This window comes from Paralichthys olivaceus, chromosome 24, assembly GCF_024713975.1.
Source record: "Paralichthys olivaceus isolate ysfri-2021 chromosome 24, ASM2471397v2, whole genome shotgun sequence".
Lineage (NCBI taxonomy): Eukaryota > Metazoa > Chordata > Actinopteri > Pleuronectiformes > Paralichthyidae > Paralichthys > Paralichthys olivaceus.
This window is the reverse complement of record NC_091116.1, coordinates 5,804,611-5,816,973: the sequence shown is the minus strand read 5'-3', so window position 1 is coordinate 5,816,973 and position 12,363 is coordinate 5,804,611. Positions and strand designations below refer to the sequence as shown.

The window sequence follows — 12,363 nt, the reverse complement described above, 5'->3', positions numbered from 1 at the left end:
CAGTGGTAAGTGGTTGTACAGTTCAGTGTGTTTGTTCATTAAATCAAAAGAGACTTTATATTAATGTGTGTTTGTAAACCATGTTATGTGTTACAGGTTTGTTGAAGCACCTGGATTGTGTCACTGCTGGATTTGTGAGTAGATTTGAACAGTTATTGTTTGAATGTAGTTGATCTATTGCTGCTTGTTCCATGTGAGATGTAGAGTTGTGTTCAAAATAATAGCAGTGTGTTATAAACAATAAAATAAAATAAAAGATAGCAGTGTCTGCATTGCTCTTTACAAAGTCAAACATTTATTGTATGAAGTGAAAAATGCTAGAAGATGTGTCTTGTCTGTGAATCACTGAACTTGTATTTAGTTGTACGAGCAGTGTGTTTGAGAACTGCTTCACATGTGTGTTGCATGGACTTGACCAAGTTGCGTCACCTGTGTACAGGTATTGTAGTCCAGGATGATCGGAGTGGCCACTCCATTATGTTAGTGTTGTTGGATGTTGAAGATGCTGCGTGCTTCTATGTCTTTGTGGTTTTGGTTGTTATTTTAAAGGATTTGAGATGATTGTAGTTGAGCGGTTTGTACTTTTCTGGTTGTCTTGATACTTTTGAATCAAAGTATGCTGTTGTTGTGAACAATGACCCATGTTCCAGTGATTTTCAGAGAAATGCACTAGAACTAGCATGTAGAACATTTGCTGCCTTGGTCCTTAAATGACGGCCACCTGTTTGACTTGAGTAATAGAACTCCACACTGCTGTTATTTTGAACACAATGACTGTTGTTGAAAGTGGTGAAATTGTGTTAGGGTTGTGTCTTGTCATGCCTCTGTCACAATAGAAAGGTGAATGTCCAGCCAGGAAAAGTCCCAGGTGAGTATGTTTCTATTCTTTTCTCTTCTCAAAAATCTATTGGGTGCACCTGCATGGTTTTCTAAATAGTAATTTAGTTTTGTGTAAGTCTAGTTTTTGTATGAATGCCACACAGTGATGCTAAATGAGACCCTTGATTGTTTTGTCTGTCATACAGGGCCGATGAGGACAGCGGCTCACTCGTTAGGTGGAGCGATGTTGTTTGAGGTAAGTAATGTATTAAGAGCAAATAGTCTGAATAATCTGTACACACTGACGTTGTTAAAGTTGTAAAAAAATAAAGACGACCACTTCTGTCCCCTTCCAGACATTGTACTGAAAGTCCTTGGTGGTGGGAGGGAACCACATGGAAAATGGTGAGTTTGATCTAAAATAGATTATCAGCTTTTAAAGATTGTTGTTTAGCAGCAAGTAGGTATGTGTTCCTCCAGGTGAGCCATAAGTCCTGGTTACTGTATGTCCTTCATGTGTTTCAGGTGTTATTGTGTCTACCAGGTTGTACTTCATGTGGACCTAAGAAACCTCTAAGCTGTTCCACCAGTGTTACTGAGGATCAACAGTGGTAAGTGGTTGTACAGTTCAGTGTTTGTTCATTAAATCAAAAGAGACTTTATATTAATGTGTGTTTGTAAACCATGTCATGTGTTACAGGTTTGTTGAAGCACCTGGATTGTGTCACTGCTGGATTTGAGAGTAGATTTGAACAGTTATTGTTTGAATGTAGTTGATCTATTGCTGCTTGTTCCATGTGAGATGTAGAGTTGTGTTCAAAATAATAGCAGTGTGTTAATAAAAAATAAATAAATAAATAAAAGATAGTGTCTGCATTGTTCTTAATTACGTCAATTCTGGACGGAAATTCTATTACAGTCGATTTTTATCCGACAAAACTGTTCACAAATTTAAAGAACTGCTCCCCTCCTCACTTCCCTCTCAGCCATGTCTCAGTACAATACAAGAAGATTATCAAAACCTTACTCCCACACTAGTTGATAACTTTGTAAATAGTACTGCAGCCTCACTAAAAACAGCACTTGAAGCTGTCGCCCCATTAAAAAAGAAGAAACTAAGTCAGAGGAGATTAGCTCCGTGGTATAATTCCCAAACGCGCGTTCTAAAACAGACATCGCGGAAGCTAGAAAGGAAGTGGCGTTCCACCAATCGCCAAGACTTCCACCTAGCCTGGAAGAATAGCCTTATAAATGACAAAAAAGCACTTAGAAATGCCCAAACCTCTTATTATTCATTACTAATAGAAGAAAATAGGAACAACCCCAGGTTCCTCTTCAGCACTGTAGCCAGGCTGACAGAAAGTCACACCTCTACTGACCCATCTATTCCTCTAGATGTGAGAAGCAATGACTTCATGAGCTTCTTCACTAATGAAATTACAACCATCAGGGATAAAATCCACCACCTCCTCCCAGTGAATAACACTGATACATTGTCTGGTCCTGAAACCATAGCACCAGATTTATGTCTAAACAAATTGTATATTTCCATGAAGCATGATGAATCTAATCGCCTATTTCAACTTCAGGAATGTCTCAAAGATACCAAGGCCTGGATGACCCAAAATGTTCTACTTTTAAACTCAGACAAAACTGAGGTTGTTGTAATTGGCCCTAAACATCTCAGAGAAACACTGTCTGACCAGATAGTCACTTTGGATGGTGTCAGTCTGGCTTCCAGCTCCACTGTGTGGAACCTTGGAGTGTTGTTCGACCAAGACATGTCATTTGACCCCCATATTAAACTAGTGTCTAGGACGGCTTTCTTCCATCTGCGCAATATTACCAAAATTAGAAACATCCTGTCTAAGCAGGATGCTGAAAAACCAGTCCACGCGTTTGTAACCTCTAGATTAGATTACTGCAACTCTCTATTAGCAGGATGCTCCATGAAGACTGTTAAAAGTCTCCAGTTGGTCCAAAATGCTGCAGCACGAGTGCTGACAGGAACTAGAAGGAGAGATCATATCACTCCTGTCTTAGCTTCCTTACATTGGCTCCCGGTAAAATTTAGAATAGAATTCAAGATCCTGCTCCTCACTTTTAAAGCCCTCAACAATCATGCCCCTTCATATATCAAAGAGCTGATAACACCTTATTCGTTCCCAAAACACAGGCTCTCTAGTGGTTCCAAGAGTCTGTAAGAGTAGAGCAGGAGGTAGAACATTTAGCTATCAGGCTCCTGTCCTGTGGAACCAGCTCCCACTCTGGGTTGGGGAGGCAGACAGTGTCTCAGCATTTAAAGTAAAATTAAAAAACTTCTTCTTTGACAAAGCCTATAGTTAGGGCTGGATCAGGCGAGTCTTGAACCATCCCTTAGTTGTGCTGCTATAGGTCTAGACTGCTGGGGGAACTCCCATCATGCATTGAGCACTTCATCACTTCCCTCTGTCTCTCTGCCCCCCCCACACCTGTTTATTTATTTATTAGTTTGAACATGTCATCATGTCAAAGTGTCACTTTGTCCTCCCATAGTCCCTCTGGCTCTTCTCTCTATCTCGTTTCAGATAACTCCGGCACCGGGACTGCAGGACAACAACGACTACCATCACCATTGTCATCATTATTTATTTAGTTATTGTTATAGTCAGCCTTGATACTGATGGTGCCAAATTGTTCCCGGTCTCTCTCTCTCCACCTCATCTCTCTCTTCTCTCCCCCGCTTTCCACCCATCTCTCCTTTCCTCCCCCCTTACTTTTCTTTCCTCACCCCAACCGGTCGAGGCAGATGACCGCCCACATTGAGCCTGGTTCTGCCAGAGGTTTCTCCCTGTTAATAAGGGAGTTTTTCCTCTCCACAGTCGCCTGTGCTTGCTCATTGTGGAAACTGTTGGGTTTCTCTATGTTAATATTGTTTTAAGGTCTTGACCTTTAAATGTAAAGTGCCTTGAGATAATGTAAATTATGAATTGGCGCTATATAAATAAAATTGAATTGAATTGAATTGTCATTTTGCGACACGGATGAGAGCGAAGACGAGCTGGAAATAGCCGCATGGTGACCTTGAAGTCTGCGAGGAGGAAGAGGAGAAGATGGGAGTGAGAGGTTTAACACTCAAACACACACGTGTATTTATTATCCACAGAGGCAGATTCTGACACATGAATCGAATCAAACCAAAAAAACAGCACAAAGCAGTCAATAAAGTTCTCTGATGCTAAAACAAATGTATCTGTCGTCGTAATTCCTAATCGATTCAATTGTTGCTAAATGTTTGTTTTAATCTGAAACGGCAAAGTACCTTTTCCTAAAGTTGACAGATAAATGAAATGGGGTGAAAAACATCAAGACAGGAATAAGTGGAACGCACCGTCAAATACACACGCTGCATTCAATATGGAGTAGCTTGTGTGTTTTGTACTTAAGTTTTGAGGTACTTTGCTTTAGTTACCTCTGCCAAGGTAGTTATGTTGTCACCCCTCTGTCTGTTTGTTCGTAAACAGGATTAAGACCCATAAAAAAGAATGTGACTATAGAAATAAACTGTGTTAACTGAGGGATTATGTTAAAATTACCAGATGGATTTCTGTGGAGGTGGAGGGATATGGGTCAGTGAGGATCCAATTACATTGTGGTCCTGTTTCAGATCAGGGGCAAATCAAATTATTCAATATTGTGAAATATTTTAACATTATATGTGATTTCTCAGAGAATAATAATTGTATCTTGATAAAAAAAAAACATATTTTCTATTAATGAATGTTTAGTCCACATTGAAATACATTTTGTGCAGTACTGTATTCTTTACAGTGCATTGTCACAGTTGAAATTCATGCCTTGTTTTCAGGTGGATGAGAAAATTGCAGATGAGCAAAGTGAAGTGTAGTGCAGGGTTTAAGAGCTGCACTGTGGGGCAGGAGACAGAAAAAAGGTTGAAAGAAAAATGTAGGGAGCTCCTCGGGTGTTATTTTTTCTCAATCTCTCCCTGATTTTGCCGTAAGAGAAGGTATCATTCCACTTTTCAGATTGAAACTGTTCTCCTCGAACCTCCATAGACACGGGGAAAATGCAAATGCCACACAGAATGGTCCGAAGGTAAACAGTGGGTGCGTAGAGCAAAAGAAGTGGAGCATATTGGCTGAAATACATCTGCTGTCTGCCATTTAATTTATCTCCATTCATATGCATATAACCAAAACACGCACATAAAATATCGCTCTTTTTGGTGTTTCATGTTTTTTAAACGTTTACCTCGGACTGTAGACAGGAAGTGAAAGGAAGACACAGAACAACCCTCGAGTAATTATCAGGCACTGACAAATGAATCGATACCCACGATGAACTTTTGAGCTCGTGGTATCTCAATAACTAATGAGTGTCATCATCATCATCATTAACTCCATCTTTTCAGCATCAGTAATCATTACAATGACAACACGGAGTGCACCAGTGCTCTCATTTGTGAAATAACCTTCTGTTTAATTGTTAGTAAATAATCCCTGTGTGCAGGAGTGTGATGTATGTGGCTCCCAAATTCAAATGCAAGCTTTTCAAAGTTATTCGTGGAACTGAAGCTAATTTCATCCTATTCTGACGTCAAGTCTGTTTTCTGAGCAGGAATTCGCAACTGGGTTGAATAGTTCCTGCAGAGTTCACACTGGGAACACCTGGTGTCCACAAAATAACCACGATAGAAGGATGCAAATAAATGGCTCAGTGTGAATCATATTGCTAAAACCAAAGATATCGGCAGACCAGATTGATCCAGTAATATTTGGGACCGTGGCACTTTTTGGTGTATGCGTCACCACTGATATGTCTGTTAATGGAAGGTAAAGAAAAACGTGCGACTCAGTCACGCTGCCCGCATTTCCTCCGCTCTTCGATTTCCTGCTTGCCAAGGCCCAGCACATTGGTGTCCACATTGAGGAGGAGAGAAGAGACATCATCTGCCATCCTTGCTGACACCTAATTAGGAAAACGGTGAATTTGAGGCCACGCCACATGGCACGGACGGCACAAGGCTGCCTGCTGCTGGCTCAGTTCACCAAGCAAGTCTATAAACCAACATGGGCAGTTAAAGGATATTGCTTCGGCTAAGTAATGTGAGATTGTGTGTGTGTGCGGAAGAAACCAAAAAAAAAGGTAAACATGCTTTAAAGCTACAATGTATACACATACAGCAGTACTTAGGCACAGGGGCTGAAAATATATAATTCAGTCCAATGCAGCCCTCTTCCCATCATAGTTCTCTGATAATATATATATAATATCATCAAGATGAATTGTATATTAAGGCAAAAGAATGCAAAAAACCCAATCATTGTATAGTAAGGTATACAAATTATATTAAAAAGCCCAAGTGCAGTAAGTGTGCATACTTTTCAGAGTAGTAACAACCCTGAAGATCAATTATAATAACTTTATATCATCCTGTCAATGGATGTGCTCATGAGGGATGAATAACATTTAAAAATAAATTAAATAAACAGATTGTGATATTTTATTATCATATCATATGATGTGCTATACATTTTTTTTAAATCAGTCGTGCCCACGAATGTTTGGAAATTGTTTACAATATTTATTGTTTGAGTTAGATAAAGAAACTCCACCCCCGCGAGTCTACGTAACTTGGTCTATTCGAAGTTCCCCTTCTCCATATATCCCATTGGAGTGCTCCACTTCCTGTTTGCCAGTCGGTACTTCCGCTTGGATGCGGAACTGCTTGGATCGGGAGCCCGTAGATCTTCACGAGGTGAATACTGTTTCAAATATCAACACAGTTATACACAGTTATACACAGTTATTATATCTTCTGTGTGTTTGACGTGTCGCTGCACATTTTTCATTGTTCACTTGCGTTTTCGAGCAAAACTCGTCTCATTAGTTCCTCGTGTCGATGCTAAGCTAAGCTAGCATCCCAAGCTAACCACACCTGAGCGCGTGTGGAATTCTCTTGTAAAACACTCGATCGCTTCTTTTGTCCTAAACTAACTAAAGTACGTCCACTTTAATAATGATCAGCTTTTCATTTTCATCAATATCAAAGTAACACAAGTTCAATACGTGTTGATTTCATAGATTTGTATTGTGTATTATATGAAATAAAAATGCAAATTGAAAAACTAAATAAAAATAAAAACTAATGACAATTTCAAAACTATAATAACCTTGGTACGTATATGCGTATATATAACCTTTATGATGAATATTAAATTGCAATAAGTATTGATAGTGTTTTGCAGCCATGTAAAACATCCAATTATATATAATTTACCATCATAAATCAATATACATGGAAAATAATGATCATGACGATAAACAGGGAGGGAGGGAGTTTTTCCTCTCCACAGTCGCCAAAGTGCTGCTCATTGTGGGAACTGTTGGGTTTCTCTATGTTAAATGAGATTTTAAAGTGCCTTGAGATAATGTATATTATGATTTGGTGCTATACAAATTAAATTGAATTGAAACAGGTTTATTGTTTCATCTCTATTTAACAGATTAGATCATTTTAATTGTTTTAATACTATTGCTCTGTTGAATGAGTAAAGAATTGCACTAGACACGTGGCATCTATTGCATGTGCTCTACCTCATCATTGTTTTCACAATGCATAATCATTACATTGATATATATTGGACATCATTATTGATATTCTTTTATCGCTCAGCCCTGATTTGACCTTTATTAAAATGTTAATGTCACCGTTTGAGCTCCCTGCTCCATTTAAATGTATTTTATATGAACTAAAGTGTGTTCCTAAGGAAAGCTCGTATCATTTGTTTGCTATGTTTGCTACTGTCATTAGCTAGGGATGGAGGTAGAGGGAGCCAGTACGCTGGAGATGCCAGGAGCCCACAGACCCATCATTTGGTGACTATTGCTTAAAATATCAACACATTTATTGGATCTTCTGTGTGTTTGACGTGTTGCTGCAGCTTTTCCATTGTTAACATGTTTGTTAATAGTGGAATCTGCTGCGACTCTTGATACATTTAAATTTCAGACGTCATATTATACTATGACTTTTTCTAGGATGTCATGTCGTCTAAAATAATAAGAAAAAAAAGTCATAGGTTAGTATGTCGTCTAAAATATGACAAAAAAAGTCATAGGTTAGTATGTCGTCTAACATATTCTTTCATGTTTGGAAGGAGAAGCTGCAACACACAGCTTCACCACCAGATGTCAGCAGAGTCCACACATTTTATCAATAGTGTTGTATCACCCAGCCCTACCAAACCCCAAATATATATATATATATATATATATGTATGTATGTATGTAGCGTGACATCACGAAAAGGCCCTTCCAAATGTTTAATTAACATTTATAGGAACTTCTATTCATATATATTATGTTATATTTTTACCTACCATGTTGTTCAGTTTTTTTTTGACCTTATAAGTAGAAGGACATTTGATTTGATATAAAACTGAAAACAAAATCAGTAATCACCAAACATCCACAGTGAGTTGTAGTTGTACATTTCCCAAACACTAAGCTGTTGGATTTGATGGAGAACACAACCCTGAGTAACTGTGACTCTTATTTCCTGCAGATCTCCAGCTGTCTGCGTCACGCTGAAGGCCTCTCACAGCAGCACAAAGCGACGAGATAAACGATGATAGATCCCCAAAAGATGTGGCAAACTCTTGCTCCAAATGCACAAGATGGAAGCTTTTGTGTCCTGGGTATGTTGGTGTAAATTCTGGACAGAGGGAGGAATTCTCCAAGTCCAGGATTCCTGGATTGGGCCCTTTGATAGTTTTACTGTGCGTGTGTGGGCGATCAAGGTAACATCTCACAATAGGCCCCTTTAAAAGCGCAACTCACGATATGATGATGCTACTATTTTTTGATCCAATTTGTGGCAACCACCTATTTACTTGTTTGTTATCTTCTCACTTAAAGGTTCACTGTGTAAAATTTAGGTGAAAGGGATCTATTGGCAGAAATTGAATGTCAGATAATCCTCATGATGTTTTCACTAGTTCACTTCATCTAAATTATATGAATATAGTTTTATTTACTGTTGAAAAGGCCATTAATATTTAAATACACCATATTTACATCGAGGGGGTGCTCTCTATGGAGGCTGCTTGTTTTTTACAGTAGTCCAGACCGGACAAACTAAATCCCTTTTGAGGTAACTGAAGCTGCCACAGGTTATTTTCATGTTTTAGGAGAGGGTGAGGTGAGAGGTGTTCAGCTGCAACATGCAACTTTAACAGTAGATATCACTAAATTCTACACTCTGTACCTTATATATTTTAAAAAGGGGTAACTGTGACATCTCTATTATGAATAAAAGTAAAGTGAAAGTTCTTCACCTCATGACTGCTACTAAATATAAGTAAGTAATCAGTGTGGTATTCTTAAAACACGTGTAATGTTTCATGCCATTGTACTAGTTAATGTCTTGAGTGTTAATTTGAAGACAACCTGGCAAACAGGAAGTGATTCACTTTCTGTGAAGTCACAAAACAAACAACAGGAAGCTGAAGGTGTGAACAGTTGTTGATATGTGAGAATGAGTAGAGATGTGAATGAAATCAGAAATAATGTTAGTGTTGAAGGTCACCAAGTAAATTGACTCAACTGCTGCAGTACTTGTCATCGAAATTGATGTTGTGTTGGTGAATGGCAGCAACTTTGTAGGTGGTGTAATTGTCACTCTTTTGGTTTGGTGGGTGTTGCACTCCACGTTTGTGTTGGTCACCTGTGTGAGTGTTGCGTGAAGGTAGCTTGAGTAACACCTGTTGTTTGATTTGTCCACCTCGTGGTGGCAGCCATTTTGTATGAAGTGACATTCCCTTGTGGTACAACTTGTGTGTCTGCCGCTCACTTTGAATCCAGCAGCAGTAATTAGTTGGCAAATGCATTGTAATGAATACACTGATTGTAGTTGTTAGTTAGTGAAATGTGATGTAAGTGTTGAATCATTGTTTTAAGGGTGGGGGTGTTTCCTGTAGTGTCCCTGTTTGTCTCTCGTCTCTCCTCTAGCTCCACTGTGATTAACTGATCAGTCATCAATGAGGTGCATCTGGACAGTGGACTGAGGTTCTTGGAAACTCCTGTGTTAGCATCAGAAGGTAGGTTTCCAGTGTGGAGACTGCTGGGCCTCATACATTGTATTGTTCTCATCATGATTTGTATCAATGGTGTGATTTTACATGTTGTTTGCCTCATAGGGCCACATAATGAGTCCAGTTATCACAAGCACATAATAATTGTTAAATGTTGTGTATGGGGGATATGGCAGCTGTCAATAAATCTAAAAATGAGGCTGTTTTTTTTAAAAAAAAAAGAAAAAAAAGCAGTGTCTGCATTGTTCTTTACAAAGTCAAACATTTATTGTATGAAGGGAAAAATGCTTGAAGATGTGTCTTGTCTGTGAATCACTGAACTTGTATTTAGTTGTACAAGCAGTGTGTTTGAGAACTGCTTCACATGTGTGTTGCATGGAGTCGACCAAGTTGTGTCACCTGTGTACAGGTATTGTAGTCCAGGATGATCGGAGTGGCCACTCCATTATGTTAGTGTTGTTGTTGGATGTTGAAGATGCTGCGTGCTTACTTGTGTGTTTGGGGTGGTTGTCTAGTTGAAAGACACATTTGAAGGGTGTCTCCTCTTTGGCATAAGTCACCACGATGTCTTGAAGTATTGTGCTTGTGCTACCATGCTTCAACAATGGGACTTTGCTTAGGTGTCATTTAGGTTATTGTCTGATTCATCTAAATGGTAGTGTTCTGTTGTCTCCCTTGTCTTTGTGGTTTTGGTTGTTATTTTAAAGGATTTGAGATGATTGTAGTTGAGCGGTTTGTACTTTTCTGGTTGTCTTGATACTTTTGAATCAAAGTATGCTGTTGTGAACAATGACCCATGTTCCAGTGATTTTCAGACAAATGCACTAGAACTAGCATGTAGAACATTTGCTGCCTTGGTCCTTAAATGACGGCCACCTGTTTGACTTGAGTAATAGAACTCCACACTGCTGTTATTTTGAACACAATGACTGTTGTTGAAAGTGGTGAAATTGTGTTAGGGTTGTGTCTTGTCATGCCTCTGTCACAATAGAGAGGTGATTGTTCAGCCAGGAAAAGTCCCAGGTGAGTGTTTCTATTCTTCTCAAAAATCTATTGGGTGAACCTGCATGGTTTTCTAATTTGTAATTTAGTTTTGTGTAAGTCCAGTTTTTGTATGAATGCCACACAGTGTTTGCTAAATGAGACCCCTGATGTTTTCTCTGTTTGTCATACAGGGCCGATGAGGACAGCGGCTCACTCGTTATGTGGAGCGATGTTGTTTGAGGTAAGTAATGTATTAAGAGCAAATAGTCTGAATAATCTGTACACACTGACGTTGTTTATAGTTGTAAAAAAATAAAGACGACCACTTCTGTCCCCTTTTAGACATTGTACTGAAAGTCCTTGGTGGTGGGAGGGAACCACATGGAAAGTGGTGAGTGTGATCTAAAATAGATTATCAGCTTTTAAAGATTGTTGTTTAGCAGCAAGTAGGTATGTGTTCCTCCAGGTGAGCCATAAGTCCTGGTTACTGTATGTCCTTCATGTGTTTCAGGTGTTATTGTGTCTACCAGGTTGTACTTCATGTGGACCTAAGAAACCTCTAAGCTGTTCCACCAGTGTTACTGAGGATCAACAGTGGTAAGTGGTTGTACAGTTCAGTGTTTGTTCATTAAATCAAAAGAGACTTTATATGAATGTGTGTTTGTAAACCATGTCATGTGTTACAGGTTTGTTGAAGCACCTGGATTGTGTCACTGCTGGATTTGTGAGTAGATTTGAACAGTTATTGGTTTGAATGTAGTTGATCTATTGCTGCTTGTTCCATGTGAGATGTAGAGTTGTGTTCAAAATAATAGCAGTGTGTTAATAAAAAATAAATAAATAAAAGATAGCAGTGTCTGCATTGTTCTTTACAAAGTCAAACATTTATTGTATGAAGTGAAAAATGCTAGAAGATGTGTCTTGTCTGTGAATCACTGAACTTGTATTTAGTTGTACAAGCAGTGTGTTTGAGAACTGCTTCACATGTGTGTTGCATGGAGTCGACCAAGTTGTGTCACCTGTGTACAGGTATTGTAGTCCAGGATGATCGGAGTGGCCACTCCATTATGTTAGTGTTGTTGGATGTTGAAGATGCTGCATGCTTACTTGTGTGTTTGGGGTGGTTGTCTAGTTGAAAGACACATTTGAAGGGTGTCTCCTCTTTGGCATAAGTCAACATGATGTCTTGAAGTATTGTGCTTGTGCTACCATGCTTCAACAATGGGACTTTGCTTAGGTGTCATTTAGGTTATTGTCTGATTCATCTGAATGGTAGTGTTCTGTTGTCTCCCACGTCTTTGTGGTTTTGGTTGCTATTTTAAAGGATTTGAGATGATTGTAGTTGAGCGGTTTGTACTTTTCTAGTTGTCTTGATACTTTTGAATCAAAGTATGCTGTTGTGAACAATGACCCATGTTCCAGTGATTTTCAGACAAATGCACTAGAACTAGCATGTAGAACATTT

At 38.9% G+C, this 12,363-nt stretch overlaps 1 long non-coding RNA gene across 1 annotated transcript; it reads left to right on the top strand.

Moving 5' to 3' along the window:
* Positions 1–6,229: 6,229 nt before the first annotated feature.
* Positions 6,230–9,316, top strand: LOC138406994 (uncharacterized). The gene is made up of 3 exons (XR_011240392.1): positions 6,230–6,577; positions 7,634–7,698; positions 8,387–9,316. It is a non-coding gene; the product is annotated as an uncharacterized lncRNA (long non-coding RNA).
* Positions 9,317–12,363: the final 3,047 nt, after the last annotated feature.